Source organism: Octopus bimaculoides, chromosome 1, assembly GCF_046866305.1.
Source record: "Octopus bimaculoides isolate indiv1 chromosome 1, ASM4686630v1, whole genome shotgun sequence".
Lineage (NCBI taxonomy): Eukaryota > Metazoa > Mollusca > Cephalopoda > Octopoda > Octopodidae > Octopus > Octopus bimaculoides.
In genome coordinates, this window is record NC_142928.1 from 195,149,424 (window position 1) to 195,171,611 (window position 22,188).

General features: G+C 40.2%; 1 protein-coding gene across 1 annotated transcript in view; it reads right to left on the reverse strand.

The window, feature by feature from the left end:
- Positions 1-22,188, reverse strand: part of LOC106877668 (protein DD3-3) — a 115,310-nt gene that overhangs the window by 89,074 nt on the left and 4,048 nt on the right. The window lies entirely within an intron of this gene.

The following is a 22,188-nucleotide window of genomic DNA, read 5'->3' on the forward strand; positions in this document are numbered from 1 at the left end:
AAGGTCCTAGTTCAGGCACCTCTTCCACATAAATTTGAGACCTTGGGTCTGTCTCTTAGCTTTCACTTGTTTCAGACATTGGACTGTGGCCATGCAGGGGCACCCTGACAGTCCAATGCAAGTACTTACATCTTTCAATCTGGTATTTATTCTATCAATGTCTTTTGTTGAACTGCTAAGTTATGGGGATGTAAAGAAACCAACACCCGTTGCCAAGTGAGGGTGGGGAACAAACACAGACACATAGATATATATACATACATGGCATTAGGAAGGGCATCCAGCCATGGAAACCATGCCAAATCAGACTGGAGTCTGGTGCAGCTCTCCAGCGTGCAAGCTCTGGTCAAACCATCCAATCCATGCCAGCATGGACAACAGATGTTAAATGATGATGATGATGATATGTGTATCCAACAGGCTTCTTTCAGTTTTCATCCACCAAACAAGGCTTTGGTCAGCCCAGAGATATAGTAGAAAACACTTGCCCAAAATTCAAAAAAGTGTGACTGAACCGATGGCCACATGATCAACAAGCAGGCCTCTTAACCACACAGCCGCACTTGTGCCGATATATATATATATTTGGTTTTCTTGAGTCCAGGAACTCATAAAGCTTGGTTTCCATGCCATATAATTGACCAAGATCACAACATTTCCCTGAATGGGATGCTGGTCCATTACAGTGTTCAAGGCGAGCAATTTGAGGGGAGGGGCAAGTCGGTTATATCAGTCCCAGTACTTGACTGTGACTTTATTTTATCAACCTTGAAAAGATGAAAAGTGGAGTTGACTTCATCAGGATTTGATCTCAGACTGTAAAAAGGCAGAAGAAATGTTGCAAAGGATTTCGTCCACCATGCTGACAAATATGATGACTCACCACCATTTTGGCCTATATTTATTTCTTAATTGCCAGTAGGGGGCTAAAACATAGAAGGGACAAACAAGGACAGACAAAGGGATTAAGTTGATTACATTGATCCCAGTAGTGTGTAAACTGGCACTTATTTAATCGACCCTGAAAGGATGAAAGGAAAAGTCACCCTTGGCGGAATTTGAACCAGCACACAATCTCAGATCAGGTCACTCATTATACAAGTACATCTCCGTAATATATATATATATATATATATATATATATATATATATATATATATATATATATATAAGCACCCACTCCATACTGTAAAGTGGCTGGCATTTGGAAGGGCATCCGGTGGTAAATCTCTCATCTCAGCTAGGTTTTCCCATAGGACGCCCCACATAGGGGTTTTAGTAGTGCATACTAGAGGAGTCACAGGGCACTGTTCCATGTGGTCCCGCAGTTTCCATCTAACTAAGAATATTAGGGTCTCATCCATTGTCTTGTATTCAAGATCCCCTGCATGACATCCTGCTAATTCAAAGCCAGGAATCTGATTTATTAGGTCCTGCCGATAATTAAATCCACGCCCTGCTGCCGACGCTTCGATTTATTGTCGTTAAGGTTTTGTCTATTTTCTACCCTTCAACCTGTCTGGCCAGGTAAGACCTGCCTGAAGATTTCTCTCCCTCCAGCATATCTCTCCGAGTCAATGGAGCACACAAGTACTTCACTGTGACAAGGTACTTGTTGAATTGACCGTTGACTACACAGTAGTTCTTCCGCCCTTTGACGGGTCTTATTTTTCGTCCCGCAGGGTGTCCAACAATCACCCTCCTCACCAAGCAAGCTTGATGGGGTTTCCATTTTAGTCGTCGGCAACCCGACCAAGTGACAGGTTGTACTGGGTTACATGTTACCAGGAGCGCTCAAGAGCAACCAGACTACAGCTGTAGAAAGCTTGCCAAAACTGACCTTGCCAACCTGGGTGTTCCACCCACACATAAGAAAACTTTTCCCTCACCCTACCCCAACAAACCAATCTACATCTCTTCTCTTGCATTTCCTCTTTCATTCACTATGCCTAGGCTCTCACTCCCCGATCCTGTCCTCACACCCCTGTTCCTCTGTATCACTACTATCAGGTAGCCCTTCCAACTCTATATATACCAAGGTCTTTTGCCACTTATTCACACTCTTTAATCACACTACCTTCGCAATAGCCTGTCACTTATATAATGGCATTTGAACCACAGGGGTAAGTCTTGGCACTTGCCCTTATCAATATCTCTCTCTTCCTTTACTCAACCATCTCATTTATACTCTGATCCCTATTCCTTGTGAGCATGCCTGGCATTTTGCCAGCATCTCCATCCTGTGGTCTCCCACTCTCTCTTCTTCTCCTACACTTCCCTCCGGTTGGGTAACTGCGTATTTTCTTTGCAGTAACACACCTGTTTTTGTCTTCATTCCTGATCTTTCTCTCTCTGGCCAGGTAACCTTGTACTTCCTCTTCAGCAAGACACCTTTATCTGTCTCACTATAACCTTTTCCACATCACCTCCTCTATTGCCTCCTCCCCTCTTAAAAGTTTTTGTCTTGTAAGTACTTGGTGACCCTGTCAGTGCAGGTGCCACTTAAAAAGCACCCAGTCCACACTATAAAGTGGTTGGCATTTGGAAGGGCATCCAGCTGTAAAAACCTTGCCAAAACTGACCTCACCAGTGCTTGTGGCACATAAAAAGCACTAAGTCCACTCTGCTGAATGGTTGGTGTTAGGAAGGGCATCTTGCTGTAAGAATCTTGCCAAAACAGTCACAGAACCCTGGTGCAGATTTCAGCCTGGCCGGCTCTTGTCATACCGTCTCACCCATACTAGCATGGAACGCGGACATTAAATGATGATGGTGATATTTATAAATATAGATATTTCTCATAAGCTTTCTGAGACTAATAACCGAATGTAGAACTCAATATATGTACATTTGAGAATAAAGTGCTAGATGAGTATAGAGTGGTAATAAGAAAAAGAGATGACACAGGAAAAACAGTGTTTATGTTATGACCATCATTGGCTTACAGTTGTTTCTGCTACAAGATGCAGAGGACGATATGTTTGTTAACCATGCTGGCCCTTTGGGGTGTATTTACTGCCTACATCTATAGTATGACACCATGACTTGCCCAATACCGAAACATATGTAAGAATAGAAATAAACGAGTAGCAAGTCAATGCACATGTTCTTTACTCCTGTTATTGCTGTGCTCTTTCTGTTACACCATGGCCTACCCTTGGATAAGGATCACTGGTGTGTAGAAGCAACGATGGGAGTTTAACATGGTTTACAATAGAGCTGTAACCTCTTCATACTAGAGCTGAAACTACTATATACAGCAGAGGTCAATTCCAGTACCGCTGGATTGGATCCTGTGCAGGTGGCACGTAAAATACACCATTTTGAGCGTGGGCGTTACCAGTACCGCCTGACTGGCCCTCGTGCCGGTGGCACGTAAAAGCACCCACTATACTCTCAGAGTGGTTGGCGTTAGGAAGGTCATCCAGCTGTAGAAACTCTGCCAAATCAGATTGGAGCCTGGTGCAGCCATCTGGTTCGCCAGTTCAGTCAAAGCTAGCATGGAGGCAGACGTTAAACGATGATGATGATGATGATGATGATGACGACGATGATGATGATGATGATACTAGGTGCAAGAGTGGCTGTGTGGTAAGTAGCTTGCTTACCAACCATATGGTTTCAGGTTCAGTCTCACTGTGTGGCACCTTGGACAAGCGTCTTCTACTATAGCCTCGGGCTGACCAAAGCCTTGTGAGTGGATTTGGTAGACGGAAACTGAAAGAAGCTCATTGTGTATATGTATATATATACATATATATATATGTGTGTGTGTATATATGTTTGTGTGTCTGTGCTTGTCCCTCCAACATCGCTTGACAACCGATGCTGGTGTGTTTACGTCCCCATAACTTAGCAGTCCAGCCAAAGAGACCGATAGAATAAGTACTAGGCTTACAAAGAATAAGTCCTGGGGTCGATTTGTTCAACTAAAGGCAGTGCTCCAGCATGGCCGCAGTCAAATGACTAAAACAAGTAAAGATATATTATATTATAATAATTATATTATTACTATGCTTTGTATGAGAAGGTAAAATATGCCTTTGAGCCAATCCTTATTTTTGCCTTTTTAAAGAATGTTTAGCTCCAAGAGTTTTTCCTGATTCAGAGGAAAGGCTACGGAAAAAACCACCACAGAATCAACAGAGTTTTCAATAGAATATTTAAAGGAAACACTGAGGCAGTTTGATAATAAATAAGATTATCGTTAGGAGACCATCTTGAAATAATTCAAACAGAACATTGTTAAGCTGTGGTTGACAATTAGAATGGATACGGATTGTAAAATATTGTCCAGACATTATTATTATACAAGCTTCTCTGTTCAGTGTTTTAGAACTTGACCTTTAAGCGAAGTATACAGAAGACCTATCAAGCCAAGTAAAATCGCAGTTGTGACAGTTACTGGTGTCACACAAATGGCACCCCTGCTGGTGTAACGTAAAAGCACCCATTACACTGTCACAGTGGCTGGCATTAGGAAGGACATCCAGCTGTAAAAACTATGCCAAATCAGACTGGAGTCTGGTGCAGCCTTTCAGCTTACCAGCCTTGGTCAAACCATCAAACCCATGCCAGCGTAGACAATGGATGTTAAATGATGGTGATGATGATGATCATCATCATCGTTTAACGTCTGTTGTCTAAGCTGGCATGGGTTGGATGGTTTGACTGAGGACTGGCAAGCCAGAAGGCTGCACCAGGCTCCAATCTGATCTGGTAGAGTTTTCACAGCTGGATGCTGCCTTTCTAATACTAACCACTCTGAGAGTGTAGTGGGTGCTTTTTATGTGCCACTGGAATGGGAGCCAGTCAGGCAGGCCTGACTTCGACCACAATTGGATAGTGCTTTTTACATGCCACTGGTACAGGAGCCAGTCAGGGGGTACTGAATGCTCAGAGTAAAAGGTAGACTGTATGATGCATGTGTGTGAACAGCCATGCTACATGGCAGTGAAACATGGGCTGTGACTGCTGAGGACATGTGTAAGCTTGCAAGAAATGAAGCCAGTATGCTCTGCTGGCTGTGTAATGTCAGTGTGCATACACAACAGAAAAGTTGGACATAAGAAGCATCAAATGTGGTGTGCAACAGAGACTACTGCGCTGGTATGGTCATGTGGTGAGAATGGATGATAACATCTGTGTGAAAAAGTGCCACAGCTTAGCAGTTGAGGGTACCTGCGGAAGAGGTAGACCCAGGAAGACCTGGGATGAGGTGGTGAAGCACGACCTTCAAACATTGGGCCTCACCGAGGCAATAACAAGTGACGGAGACCTTTGGAGATATCCTGTGCTTGAGAAGACCCGGCAAGCCAAGTGAAACCATAACCGTGGCCTATGCCAGTGCTGTATAACCAGCCCATTTAAGAGTACCCTTCAATCATTGGACAATGAACTATGCTTGCGGAGACCTGTTGAGGCAAGTTAAATCGCTGTAATGGCTGATTGGCATCTGTGCCAGTAGAACATTAAAAGCACCATTTGAATGTGATCGTTGCCAGGGTCACTGACTGGCTCCCATGCCGGTGGCACGTAAAAAAAAGTACCATTCGAGCGTGGTCGTTGCTAGTGCCGCCGGACTGGCTCCTGTGCTGGTGGCAAGTAAAAAGCAACATTTGAGCATGGCTGATGCCAGTACTGCTTGACTGGCCCTCATGCCAGTGGCACATAAAAGCAGCCACTACACTCTTGGAGTAGTTGGCGTTAGGAAGGGCATCAGGCTGTAGAAACTTTGTCAGATCAGATTGGTGCAGCCTTCCGGCTCGCCAGCCCTCAGTTAAACCATCCAACCCATGCCAGCATGGAAAGCGGACGTTAAAACAATGATGATGATGACGATATATACACAGGGAGCGATGGGTAAATTGTTGCCATCTTATATTTTTTATTTCACACATGTGCATTGTTTGCTTTTGATTTTGTTGACTACACAGTATAGTAGATCACTTGGGCACCATCTATGAGAAAAACAGTACCAGGACACAATTCACTCTGACAGAAATTTGGAAATGACAAGCTGTACTGCTTGGTATTTGCGCTGAAAGCTCCAATACCAACATTTTAGAGTGTTAAGGTGTCAATGAGGACATGTACAGAGAGTGCTAACACATCCAGTCAACATCATGGTGTTTGGAGTGACCACTAGTGATGGTGACGTTATGCCTCCATCCATCTTCCCACACGACTTCAAACTCAACATGGAGGCCTACATTGAGTGCCTGGAGGAAATAGTGCTGCCCTGGATGAAGAGGGTGACTGCTGGAAGACCCTACGTCTGGCAACAGGACTCTGCACCATGCCATACAAGCAGGTGAACCCAGTCATGGCTGTCAGACAATTTCTGCGACCACACCACCCCTAACATCTGACCACCTAACTCCCCACACTGCAACCCCCTTGATTATTATGTGCGGGGTGCAGTTGAGTGAGAGACCAACAAAACTCCTTGTAACACGAAAGATGAACTGAAGGCAAGGATTATGGCAACATTCACCAACTTAAACAGGGAGACCATCCAGAAGAGTTTCTGGAGAGTCTAAACATTCCAAAGTCGTCTGGAGTTTGTGGTTGAAGCCAATGGAGATTTTACTGAATAAATTTACTCTTTAGTAGTTCAAGATATTTTTATATAATTTTGGTAAATATATCTATTAATTTTGCATAATTTACACAATTTATTCACTGCATCCTGTATATATATATATATATATATATATATATATATATATATATATACATATATATATATATATATATATATATATATATATATATATATATATATATATATATATATATATATATATATACATATATATATATATATATACATATATATATATATATATACATATATATATATATATATACATATATATATATATATATATATATATATATATATATATATATATATATATATATATATATACATATATATATATATATATACATATATATATATATATATATATATATATATATATATATATATATATATACATATATATATATACATATATATATATATATATATATATATATATATATATATATATATATATACATATATATATATACATATATATATATATATATATATATATATATATATATATATATATATATACATATATATATATACATATATATATATATATATATATATATATATATATATATATATATATATATACATATATATATATACATATATATATATATATATATATATATATATATGTGTGTGTGTGTGTGTGTGTGTGTGTATGTATGTACACACACACACACACACACACACTAGCTTAAAAGCCACAGTCCATGCAGACTTCTCGGCTAGCTCCTGCAGAGGGCTAATTGGGCCAATGGCCCCAAACTAAAGACAGCTTATTAGCCTGACTATAATACGTCTATAATGACTATATGTCTCAGTGGTGTTTAATCAGATTAAGAGGATGGATGAGAATTAATTCAGTAATGCAATCATTCTATTGTTCCAGAACCAATTTAAATTCCAACTGTATGCCAATTTGTCCCAAAGTCATCTTCACATAAAATTAATGAAGTGAATGTCAATTATCTCCCACTTGATCTCTCATATCATCTGACAAATGCCAAGCAAGATGGCCCGAATTAGCCAAGCTCTACCTGCTAGAAATAGCAACCCAAATGCTTTTAAATCAGATCCCAATACTGGATGTTCAAGAACCACATGAAGGGCAGATTTTCAATCTTGGGATCATTCTGATTCCAAAAAGCTATAACGTGTCTATGTGGAGCAAATGTAGACTGAGATACAGGGGTCCCAGATAGACAGACAGAATTTCACTTTTATTATTATTATTATTATTATTATTATTATTATATCTCATCATCATCATCTTCATCATTGTTTAACGTCTGCCATCCATGCTGGCATGAGTGGGACGGCTTGGCAAGAGCTGGCCAGGCAGAAAACTGCACCAGATTTCTGTCTGTTTTGACATGGTTTTTATGGCTAGATGCCCTTTCTAATACCAACTGCCCCAGAGAGTGGACTGAGTGCTTTTTATGTTGCATCAGCACAGGCAAGGCTAATTTTGGTATGGTTTTTACAGCTGAATGCCCTTCCAAAATGCCAACCCCTTTACAGTGTGAACTAGATGCTTTTTACAAGGCACCAGCACTGGTAGACCCTATGTCTGGCAACAGGATTCTGCACCATTCTACACAAGCAGGAGAACCCAGTCATGGCTGTCAGACAATTTCTATGACCACATTACCCCTAACGTCTGGCCACCTAACTCCCCACACTGCAACCCCCTTGATTATTATGTGTGGGGCACATTTGAGCAAGAGACCAGCAAAACTCCTTGTAACACGAAAGATGAACTGAAGGCAAGGATTATGGCAGCATTTACCAACTTAAACAAGGAGACCATCCGGAAGAGTTGCAGGAGATTCTAAACATTCCAAAGTCGTCTGGAGTTTGTGGTTGAAGCCAATGGAGATTTTATTGAATAAATTTATTCTTTAGTATTTCAACATATTTTTATGTAATTTTGGTAAATATATCTGTTAAAATGAGATCATCATCATCATCATCATCATCATCGTTTAACATCCGCTTTCCATGCTGGCATGGGTTGGATAATTTGACTGAGGACTGGCAAACCAGATGGCTGCCCCAGGCTCCAATCTGATCTGGCAGAGTTTCTACAGCTGGATGTCCTTCGTAACACCAACCACTCCGAGAGTGTAGTGGGTGCTTTTATGTGCCACCTGCACAGGAGCCAGTCCAGCAGCACTGGCAACGACCTTGCTCAAATGTTTTTTCACGTGCCAGTAAGGCAACGCTGGTAACGATCACGCTCAAATGGTGCTATTTACGTGTCACTGGCACGGAAGCCAGACAGCTGCTCTGGCAATGATCATGCTCGGACAGTGTTGTTAGCACTTCACTGGCACAGGTGCCAGTCATCGAATTTGGTTCAATTACGATCTCGATTTTACTTGCCCCAACAGGCCTTCGCAAGCAGAGTTTAGTGTCCAATGAAGGAAAGGTACGCATAAGTGGGCTGGATACACCCCTGGCAGAGGCCATGGATTTTGGTCTCACTTGGCTTGCCGGGTCTTCTCACACACTGCATATTTCCAAAGGTCTCAGTCACTAGTCATTGCCTCGGTGAGGCCTAATGTTCGAAGGTTTAACATGGTTTACATTAGAGCTGAAACCTCAATGGTTTAATTGTCACACATCAAGCACATCCAATCATAAACATACACATATATATCATGCACAACATATGATGAATCACAGGAACTGAAATAAATGTAAATATTTAAAGTCTGTAGTTGTGATAAAGAACAATATAAGAATATATAGAGAGAAAAAGATAGAGATTCCTGATGGACCATTTCATGAAATGTCAATCACTCCTCAGAGAAGACATGCCCAATATCTTCCTCTAACTGATAGCATAAAGTATACAACTACTATATACAGTAGTTATAATATTATTGTTATTAAGGCTGGGGAGCTGCCAAAAATGTTATCACGCCAGGTGAAATGCTTTGCAGTATTTCGTCTGTCTTTATGTTCTGGGTTCAAATTCCACCAAGGTTGACTTTGCCTTTCATCCTTTCGGGGTCGATAAATTAAGTACCAGTTGCATACTGAGGTTGATCTAATAAACTGCCCCCCCTCCCCCAAAAATTCGGGCCTTGTGCCTAGAGTAGAAAAGAATATTTTGGTAACTCCAAGGCAGCGAGCTGGCAGAAATGTTAGCACACCAGGTGAAATGCTTAGCGGTATTTCATGTCTTTACGTTCTGAGTTCAAATTCCACTGAGGTCGCTTTTGCATTTCATCCTTTCAGGGTCGATAAGTTAAGTACCAGTTGCATACTGAGGTTGATCTAATTGACTGGCCCCCTCCCCCAAAATTTCGGGCCTTGTACCTGGGATAGAAAAGATTATATTATTGTTATTATATTATTTTATAATAATCATATATTATAATAATTATATTATTACTATGCTTTGCATGGAAAAGTAAAATATGCCTTTGAGCCAATCCTTATTTTTGCCTTTTTAAAGAATGTTTAGCTCCAAGAGTTTTTCCTGATTCAGAGGAAAGGCTACAGAAAAAAACCACCACAGAATCAACAGAGTTTTTAATAGAATATTTAAAGGAAACACTGAGGCAGTTTGATAATAAATAAGATTATCGTTAGGAGACCATCTTGAAATAATTCAAACAGAACATTGTTAAGCTGTGGTTGACAATTAGAATGGATACATATGCATTATATATATATATATATATATATATATATATATACAAGCACATATACATGTATACATAAGAAAAGTGATGACAAGAGAATAACCAATTATCTTGTGAACTTCATAAGTTTCCACTATAAGAATAAGTGCTGGGTTGATTTGTTCAACTAAAGGCAGTGCTCCAGTATGACTACAGTCAAAAGACTAAAAGAATAAAAGAATATATGTATGTGTGTGTGTATGTATATATATATGTGTGTGTGTGTGTGTGCGTGTGTTGTTTTTGTATATATATATATATATATATATATATATATATATATATATATGTATATATATATGTAGGTATATATGTGTGTGTGTATGTATGCATATATTCTTACTGATAAATCTATTCAGTCTTTCTCTATATCTGCATATACTCATCATTACACACAAATTAACCCTTTCGTTACTGTATTTCTGTTGAAATGCTCTGCGTTTCTTTCAATTAATTTTAAATATAACAAAGAATTTAGTAAAATAACTTAGTTATCATTAAGCTAGTGTTAGGAACATAAATTGTGCCTAAGGTTTGGTGGAAGATTTTAATTCAAAACTTATGAAAACAAGTCATTTGTATTACAGAGCTAGAGATGGTTTCACCCGGGTTGGTAACGAAAGGGTTAATCTTATTCTAATTATGGGAGGATCTCCTGAATTTCATCCCCTACATATCTGCTTTCTCATTGGTAATGCCTTCCTTGGGCAAAGTTCAGAGAGCTCTTACCTCTGCTGGTGACAAGGGGCCTCTCACTCAGAGTAAAAGGCAGACTGTATGACGCATGTGTACAAACAGCCATGCTTCATGGCAGTGAAACATGGGCTGTGGCTGCTGAGGACATGTGTAGGCTCGCAAGGAATGAAGCCAGTATGCTCCGATGGATGTGTAATGTCAGTGTGCATACTAGACAGAGTGTTAGTACCTTGAGAGAAAAGTTGAACTTACGAAGCATCAGTTGTGGTGTGCAAGAGAGACGATTGCACTGGTATGGTCATGTAGCGAGAATGGATGACGATAGCTGTGTGAAAAAGTGCCACACCGTAGCAGTTGAGGGAACCTGTGGAAGAGGTAGACCCAGGAAGACCTAGGATGAGGTGGTGAGGCACGACCTTCGAACATTGGGCCTCACCGAGGCGATGACTACTGACCGAGACCTTTGGAAATGTGCTGTGCGTGAGAAGACCCGGCAAGCCATGTGAGACCTAAATCTAAGGCCTCAGCCATCCCACTTATGCATACCTTCCTTCATTGGACACTAAACTCCACTTGTGAAGACCTGTTGAGGCAAGTGAAATCGAAATCGAATTAAATTCGATGACTGGCACCCATGCCAACGTCGTCTCCTTCATTGGACACAAAACTCGGCTTGCGAAGACCTGTTGGGGCAAGCGAAAGTGAAATCGTCATGGCACCTGTGCCCAGCATCGCCTTCCTGGCACTTGTGCCGGATGGCATGTGTAAAGTCATTCGAGTGAGATCGTTGCCAGTGCCTCCGAACTGGCTCCTGTGCAGGTGGCACGTAAAATACACCATTTTGAGCATGGCCGTTACCAGTACCACCTGGCTGGCCTTCGTGCTGGTGGCACGTAAAAGCACTCACTACACTCTTGGAGTGGTTGGCATTGGGAAGGGCATCCAGCTATAGAAACTCTGCCAAATCAGATTGGAGCCTAGGGTAGCCATCTGGTTTCACTAGTCCTCAGTCAAATCGTCAAACCCATGCTAGCATGGAAAGCGGACGTTAAACGACGACGACAACGATGATGATGATGATGATGATGATGATGATGATGATGATATATATATATATATATATAGTTTAAATGTATTTGTTTTCCCAGATCAATTGCATTTATGTTTGAGGTTCTGATGAAACTGTAAGGTGTTACTTAGGCACTCAACAACGAGTTCACCATATCTTGTAGTGGAAACAGCTGGAAGCTAATGAAGTTTACAAGATAATCGGTTATTCCTTTGTCCTCTCTTTTTTTATTACCACTCTGTACCCAACTAACACTTCATTCAGAGATATGTGTATATTGAGTTCTATACCAAGTAATTAGTATCGCACTGCCTAAACAAAATATCAGAATACACACACACACACACACACACACACGTGTGTGTGTATATATATATATATATATCATCATCATCATCATCGTTTAACGTCTATTTTCCATGCTGGCATGGGTTGGGCAATTTGACTGGGGTCTGGGAAGCCAGGAGGCTGCACCAAGCTCCTGTCTAATCTGGCAGTGTTTCTACAGCTAGATGCCCTTCCTAACGCCAACCACTCAGAGAGTGTAGTGGGTGTTTTTACATGCCACCGGCATAAGGGCCAGTCACACACATATATATATTAATTTGGTGGAATTTCTTGCTCTTCCGAGTTTTTCTTACGGGTGCACAGGATCTTGAGGCAAGTTATGACTGAAAATGAATAAGATTCACACATCTATAAATAGGTTTCCTGCCACAGTATATACTGAGGGAGGGGAAATATGATAAAAGAGGGGGGGGAGAAAACAACGAGAAGAGGAAAGAAAGGAAATCAAAAAAGGAGAAAGAAAAAGAAAAAGGAGAAAAAGAAGAAAGGGAAAATAAGAAGCGGGTATGAAGAGAAGAATACAGTGGAAAAATTCAATAGGAAAATTACAAGTGACTGGAGAAATGAACTTTGGAACCAGTGACACATAAAGGTAGAAAGATATGAATGGATAAATAAATGAAAGTAATGACATGGGAATTAAACTGAACAGTGGGTGTGCCGATTTAAACACAGACAAAAATGAGAGAGTAATAATTGTGGTTGTAGTAAATAAACAAGATTTAGAATAATGTAAGACAGTTTTTAAGTAAATATATAGTTAAGTTTCAAGGTGTTTAACTTGATTCTATTTGAAATATGACGAAATCATTCAAATATCATTTTCTATCAGGTTTTGTCAATTTTATCACGACTGAAGTTGTATTGGTCCTATATTCACTCAGAGCAAAGAACATATTTGTTGCCTTATACTTTCTGAGTTTCAAAAAGGGAATAATGCGACCATATTTTGTTTTCACCCCAAGAAAAGTCATGAAACGTCAAAGTGCATCATATTTGTGTGTGTGTGTGTGTGTGTATACCCGTACATACATAAATACATTTGTATGTGTGTGTGTGTGTGACTGACTACAAATACATAGAGCTGAATACAGAGTTTGAAAAGTAAATAAATAAATAAAAAAATTACGGAAATTAACGAACAATCATATGATCCCATATGTTCGAGTTTGACGTTTCTGCGGGTGAAAACGAAAGACGGGCAATAATGCAAGTGTAACAGCAAAATCATTCCCAAACACTTATGGCGATGGCGTAGTGATTGAAAGAACATGCAGAAGATGGTTTTCAAGATAAAGAAACGGGGACTACAGCCTACAGAATGAACTAAGAAAAAGGTGCCCAAGGGGGTTGGATCTTGATGCGTTGGAACCTACTGTTGAAACGCATCTGATTGTTACAGTTCGGGAACTAAGCACAGACTTCAACGTGAGCCATACCACCATTCACCGTGAATTGAAAAGGCTTGGTAAAAGTGTCAAATGTTAGAAAATAGGTCCCGCAGACAATCGCAAACAACATGTTGACTGCTGTGCATCACTGCGATCTTGTGAGTTGCAAATGCCTTTTTTGAACAGTCATTACTAAAAAAGAAAAGTGGATACTCTACCAAAAATGTACAGCAAAAAACGTCAGTGGCACAGTCGTGGTGAAGAGCCAGCACAACAGCCCTGAAGTGATCTGCTTCCAAGGAAGATTTTCCTGAGTGTCTGGTGGGATATGCGTGAAATAATTAATCATGACTTTTAGACGATAATCTAATAAGAACAGCCGATGTATACTGCCAATTGAAAGTAGCTTTGCAACAGAAAAGGGGTCATGCTTCATCATGATAACACTTGACCTCGCCCCACAGAAAAGACCTAAGAGCTCAGAGAAAAATATGCCTGGAAAATTATGCATCTCCCACCATATTCACTGGATCCCGCGCCTACAGATTAATAGCTCTTTAGAAGTTAAAATCATTTGAGTGGATTAAGACTTAGTTCAAGTGTAAGAAGTCGAAAATGAGTCAATTTCCCTTTTCACTTCTAAACCTAAAGAATCTTATGAACGTGGCATTAAACAGCTCAGTGACAGGTGGAAAGAAGTCATAGAGAAGGAGGATGACTACATTAAAGATTAAATAAATCAGATATTTTGAAAATTACTATTTGCAAATCTCACAACGAGAGATATTCAGCAACAGTACTTTGTAGTAAAGATTATTTGCCAACATAACATGGCTCTGTCGTACATGCACACTGACACTGCACATCCAGCAAAGCACACTAGCTTCATTTCTATCAGATCTTCACATGTCCTCAGCAGTCACAGCCATATTTCACTGCCATGTAGCATGGCTGTTTGCACATGGGTATCATACAGTTTGCCTTTCACTGACCTTTGTTACTGACAGAGGTAGGAGCTCTCTGAACTTTGCCCAGCCTATTCTTATTCTAGCAGCTACACTCTCAGAGCATCCACCCTCACTACTAACTTGGTCACCTAGGTAATGGAAGCCATCAACTATTTCTAGATATCCTTCCTGGCATTTGACGAAGTCTATTTTCTGTACAGTTCTAGTGTTTGTCGTACCTATACATCTGCCCTACACAAAGGCTACTTTCTCAGTTAATCTTCCTCTGATATTGCTGTACCCCTTATGTGTCCATAGCTTGCATCAGGTACACATTATGAAGTTTCTACCTACACCTTTTCTACAGATCAAGCAGGATCATCTCCTTGAAGGGATTTGTGATTTGTCTGTTTTTCTACTTACTAAAACCTTGGTCTTTACTAAATTGACTTTAAGGCCCTTTGGTTTTAGACCTTGCTTTCACACCTGAAATTTCTTCTCTAGTCCTGGTAGTGATTCTGCTATAAGAAAATGGACATCAGCATAAAGGAGCTCCCAGGGGCAGCCTGGCTTAAATTCCTTTGTTATTGCTTGAAGGATTATGATGAACAAGAGAGGGCCAAGGGGTGACACTTGCTCACTGAATTCATCACTATACTTGTTACCAACACTCACCTTACTGACAACACCCCTGTACACGGTTTGTACAGCTCTCACCAACCATTCTTTTATCCCTAGTCTCTGCAATGACTATCAGATAAGGGAGTGAAGGACCCTGTCAAAGGATTTCTCCATGTCGACAAAAACCAAGTACAGAGGTTTATTTTTGGCCAAGTATTTCTCTTGCAGCCGCTTTACTAGGAATATAGCATCAGTGGTGCTTCTCCCTGGCACAAACCAAACTGCATCTCATCTGGATTAACCCTCTCCCTAATTAGTTGGGCTATGACCTTCTCCATAACTTTCATCACCTGATCCAACAATTTGATACCTTTGTAACAGTTGACTATGTTATTAGGTATGACTCCTTCATGTACAACCTGATTAACTATATGGGTGACTAGACCATAACCCTACACTGCCAGATATCTTAAGCATCTCAACGGTGGTTCCTGAAGGGCCAAGGGCTTTCCCCATCTTCATGTCCGTCATGGCTTTATCTACCAACCTACTGTCTATTCAGATTGTTGGTCCCTCTGCTGGACCCACATTAGGCAGACTCTCCTTCTCCCATTGGTTTTCCATGCTGGCAAGGGTTGGACAGTTTGACAGGAGCTGGTCAGCTGAAGAGCTGGTCAGCTGAAGAGCTGCCAGGCTCCATGTCAATTTTGGTATGATTTCTATGGCTGGACGACCTTTCCTAACAATATATATTGGATCATCCATTAAATAATGCGTTTTATTTTAATACTTCTTTTATTTTTCAAAATTAAGATAAACAAAGTTCTTTTTTAATCTAGAATATACTTTCCTTCATTTTCTACAATGCTCTTCCGTCTATCTTGTAGACTTGCAAGGCCCCTCTTCCAAAATTCACTTGTCCGTGATGAAAAATACTCCTCCCTGTCTACAGAATTCTGTCCAAATGATTTTGAAGACTGCAGAATAAATGATAATCAGATGAGGCAATGTCCAACAAATATGGTGGTTGTTATCCAAGGGAACGGAAAAGGCCGATATAGCTTGGCACCTGTGACGTCTCAACTCATTTCTATAGCAGAGTGAACTGGAACAGGAAATAAAGTGTCTTGCTCAAGAACGCAACACACAGTCTGGTCCTGGAATCGAACTCACTACCTCATGATTGTGAGCCCGATGCTTTAACCACTGAGCCATGTGCCTTCACATATATATATATATACATACATAGATAGATATAGATTTAGATACAACTGTTGCTATTGAAGTATGGTTTACATTTTTCTAGGATCTTCCACTTTATGCTGTACTCGGTGGCACTTTCTTTCAAAGACCAAACATGCTTGGCCAGGGTTGTGGCATTACATCTCTCCGAGATGTTGAAGGAGGACTTGTGGATGTTATAGCAAGTTCTGAAGGGGCTTTCAGTTGTTCCAACGTACTTTCGCACATTCAGTTACCCATTTGACCCTATTGCTGTTATCTCCGCCTCAAATACAACAGTCTCCATGTTAGTAGCTGTTCAGTGGACATGTTGTGTTGTCCCTACATGAGCATCTCGTTTGTCTCAGGTGAGGACCTACCTACTAAAATCTTTTTTACATTGGGTGCACAGCTAAAAGAAATTCTCAAGGTGTGCTTATTGAATATTTTGTAGAACCTATTTGTACAGGGGGAGTGCTTATCTACTAAGCTAAGAAAAATCATACCTACTCAGGTTTTCACACTTAAAGAGAAGGGCAGTGTGAACTACAACACTTTCCGGTGGCGCTTTCTCTAGAGGGGTTAGGGCCTGACATATAACTAATTCTATCCTTGAAACCACTACTGGCCAGAACTTCATATAAATATATACATACATCCATGTATACATATACACACAATATATATACACACATATATATCCATATACATATATATACATGTATATGTCCATATATATATGTATATATATATATATATATATATATATATATATATATATATATATATATATATATATATATATATATATATATATATATATGTATATATATATATATATATATACATACACACACATATATATATATACATATATATATATCCATATGCATATATATACACACACACACACACATACATATCTATACATAGTAATAATTAAGTACAATCCGGGAATGCAAGTGCAGGAAGTTAGCAATTTTTGAGCAAGTGTGTAATTAAAATACATCACAAAAGGTGAACAATATCTGATAAAACTACTTTATTAATAATTTAAATTACACATTTCCTCAAACACTGAGATTAAAAAGAATTTTGATTAGCAGATAGTCATCGAACAACTCGTGGTTTAGCAACTAAAATAAGGCTGTGTGGTAAGCTGCTTGCTTACCAATCACATGGTTCCAGGTTCAACTCTACTGCATGGCACCTTGGGCAAGTGTCTTCTACTCTTGCCTCGGGCCGACCAAAGCCTTGTGAGTGGATTTGGTCAACGGAAACTGAAAGAAGCCCATTGTATATATATAATAGTTGAAATTTACCAAAAAACAAAAGACAAAGACAGGTATATAAACAAAAAGCAAGTGTATTAGTTTGATGCTTGGAAAGGTGAGAAAGTCTTTTAGGTTTTGAGCCTATGCTCTTCAGCAGAAAGGAACATGAAGAAATAAAAAGAGAGAGAATAAAAAAGAACTTGTGGATTTAACGGTTAATCATGTATATGTTTGTCCCTCCATTACTTGACAATCGATGTAGGTGTGTTTACATCCCCATAACTTAGCGGTTTGGCAAAAGAGACTGATAGAATAAGTACTAGTCTTACAAAGAATAAGTCCTGGGATCAATTTGTTCGACTGAAGGCAAGTGTCTCCTACTATTGCCTCAGGCCAACCAAAGCCTTGTGAGTGGATTTGGTAGTCGGAAACTGAAAGAAGCCCATCATATATATATATATATATATACATATATATATATATATATATATATATATATATATCATCATCATCATCATCATCATCGTTTAACGTCCGCTTTCCATGCTAGCATGGGTTGGACGATTTGACTGAGGACTGGTGAAACCGGATGGCAACACCAGGCTCCAATCTAATTTGGCAGAGTTTCTACAGCTGGATGCCCTTCTTAACGCCAACCACTCAGAGAGTGTAGTGGGTGCTTTTACGTGTCACCCGCATGAAGGCCAGTCCGGCGGTACTGGCAACGGCCACGCTCGAAATGGTGTCTTTTATGTGCCACCTGCACAAGAGCCAATCCAGGGGCACTGGCAACGGTCACGCTCAAAATGGTGCATCTCATGTGCCACCCGCACAAGAGCCAGTCCTGGGGCACTGGCAACGATCTCACTTGGCTTGCCGGGTCTTCTCACACACAGCGCATTTCCAAAGGTCTAGGTCAGTAGTCATCGCCTCGGTGAGATATATATATATATATATATATATATATATATATATATATATATTTATTTACTTGAAATTTTCAGAAAAACAAAAGACAAAGGCAGGTGTATAAACAACAAGCAGGTGTGTTAATTTGATGCTCAGGAAAGGAACACAAGGAAATAAACAGAGAGAGAATAAAAAACTTGTGGATGTAGCAGTCAATCATGTATATGTTTGTGTGTCTGTGTTTGTCCCTCCACCATCACTTGACAATCAATGTTGATGTGTTTACGTTCCCATAACTTAATGGTTCAGCAAGAGAGACTGACAGAATAAGTACAAGGCTTACAAAGAATAAGTTCTGGGGTCGATTTGTTTGACTGAAGGCAGTGCTCCAGCGTGGCCACAGTCAAATGACTGAAACCAGTAAAAGAATAAAAGGATATAAAAGAATATCTTTTGTCTTTTACTTGTTTCACTCATTAGACTGTGGCCATGCTGGGGCAATGCCTTGATGAATTTTTAGTCAAATGAATTGACCCTGGTACTTTATTTTAAGCTTAGTACTTGTTCTTATCAATCTTTTTTGCCAAAATACTATACTATGGAGACGTTAAAACACCAACACCCACTGTCAAGCAATGGTGGGGGACAAACACGGACACACACACACACACACATTGATATATGCTTTTAAAAGCAAAATCTCAGGGGAAGAATGTACAACTCAACATAAGCTAGTGATAAGTGACTTTAAGCTTAGGGCCAGAAAGATCCTGAGATGCAAAGCCAATATGGAAAAGCTCAAAGACCCTCCAAATGGGTAGAGATGTAGAGATGTCCTCAATGAGGCCTTTGATGAGAAGGAGGGAGAGACAGAACCATATGGCAACTGATTTTCTACAGGACAATCTACTAAGGGCAACAGACCGAATTTGTGGTTGGAGCAAAGCCTCTACCAGACCAAAGGTAATGCTGCGAGGACCATAAAAGAGAAGTGACGGGTCTGGACAGAGCAGAAAAAGAGGGGGTAGTAGCAAAGAATGATATCAGAAGACTAAAAGGGAGGCTTGACGTCAGGTCTGTCTAGCTAGGGTAGAAGCAGAAATGAAGAGGTTTGCCAATGTCATACAGCGTGAAGATCAGAGATTTGAATTGTTCTGGACTGCCAGACAGTGTTTCAGTGAGAACTGAGATATTGTAGGAGAGAAGTGGGTGTGGATGGATAATGGTGGCATTTTGTGATGTGGACAAGAAAGGAGTGTGGAAAAGTTACTATGCGAGACTGTCGAATGTAGAGAATGAATGGGATAAAAGGAATCTCCCTCATGTGAGCCCAACAGAGGGACCAGCTATCCTAGTGGACAGCAGTATGGTAGATGAGACAATTAAAAAACATGAAAACCAGGAAAACTTCTGGTCCATCTGGAATCACATGGTAGGATACGGGCTGGTCACCAAGATTCTGAGTTTGATTCCAGGCAGTGACCTGAATAATAATAATAATAATAATAATAATAATAATAATAATAATAATAACATCGCAAAAATACCTTCGGAATGAGAACCCAGGTTTGAAATTTCCCCCAAGACACCTGATGAAGGCTGGAGGGTGTATCAGCTGAAACATTGTGTTAACAACAAACAAGATGAGGAGAAATATCCATCAAATGTAAATAATGTAAATAATGTACATAATTCCTCATTTCTTAAATATAGAACCCTATGTCACCCATATTGTTAATTAGATCATTCAAGGTGTAACACCCAATCACTAGCATAGCAGCATAATTGTTAGCTGCTACATAGGTAAGGGTGATGCATTAGATAGAAGCAACTATAGAGGCATCAGACTCCTGGACAATGTGATGAAAATTACAGAGTGAGTTATTGTCCAATTAATTCAGAGCAGAATCAGGCAAGACGAAATGCAGTTTAGCTTCGTCTGGGGAAGAAGCACTACTGACACTATTTTCATAGTCAGGAGAAGTACAAGAGAAGTACTTAGCTAAGAACGAACCATTATACTTGGCATTCGTTGATCTAGAGAAAGCCTTCAACAGAGTTCCCTGCTGTGTGATATGGTGGGCTCTGAGGAGACTAGGGATAGACCAGTGGCTGATGAAAGCTGTACAGGCCATGTACAAGGACACTGTCAGTACTGTGAGAGTTAACAATAAGTATAGCAAAGAATTTGGTGTACAGGTAGGGGTTTATCAAGGCTCAATCTTTAGTCTCCAGCTTTTAATCATTGTCCTTCAGGCCATAACAGAGGAATTCAAGATTAGCAACCCCTGGGAACTACTCTATGTTGATGATCTTGCCCTCATAGCAGATTCCATATCAGAGCTAGAAGAGAAATTCCAAGTGTGAAAGCAAAACCTGGAATCTAAGGTCCTAGTAAGCAAGAAAACTGACAGGACCCTACCCCTGTCAGGTAGGTGGCCCTGTTCAATTTGTAGGGAAGATGTAGGCAGGAACTTCATGTGGTGTACTCAATGCAAGCTATGGACACACAAAAGGTGCAGTGGATTAATAGGAAGGTTATCAGAGAAGATGGTTTTTGTATGCAGAAAATGCACAGGATCCATAAAAACTACAGAGACTCAGTAAATAGATTCTCTCAAATGCGCTGGTGGCTCATTAAAGGTTGTAGATAATTTCTGCTATCTAGGGGACTAAATTGATAGTGGGAGAAGATTCAGAGAAAGTGTGATAGCTAGAATAAGAATAGGATGGCATAAATTCAGAGAACTATTACTTCTGTTGGCCATGAAAGGTTTCTCTCTCTGAGTGAAAGGGAGATTGCATGATGCAGGCATACGGACAGCAATTCTACATGGTAGCAAGACATGGGCCCTGAATGCAGAGGACATGCAAAGGTTAGAAAGGAATGGGATTTGTATGCTCCACTGGATGTGTAATGTAAGTGTAAATGTTCAACAGTCTTTTGAGAGAGGAGTTAGGCATAAGAGGAATTGGTTATTGTGTGCAAGAGAGGAGACTGCACTGGATACCAACAGCTCCATAAAAGAAGCGCCAATATCTCATAGTGGATGGATCACGTGGAAGTGGGAGACCCAGGAAGACATGGGATGAAGTACTGAAGAACAACCTCAGGAAGCTGAACCTTTCAGGTGAGATGACAAAGGACCAGGTCACCTGGCACCTTGCTGTACTCAAGAAGACCCATGCCTCGCCGCAGAAATGTTAGCCCTGGTTCCTTTGGTGATCTAAAGCACTTCTGACAGTGCCATGTAAAGCGCCCATGTGGTGCCTCATTAAAGTGATCATGCAGCACCACATAAAAGAGCCCGTGTGGTGTCATGTAAAAGCGACCAGCACACTCTGTGAAAATAGTTGGCATCAGGAAGAACAGAAACCATCATGCCAAATCAAACTGGAGTCTG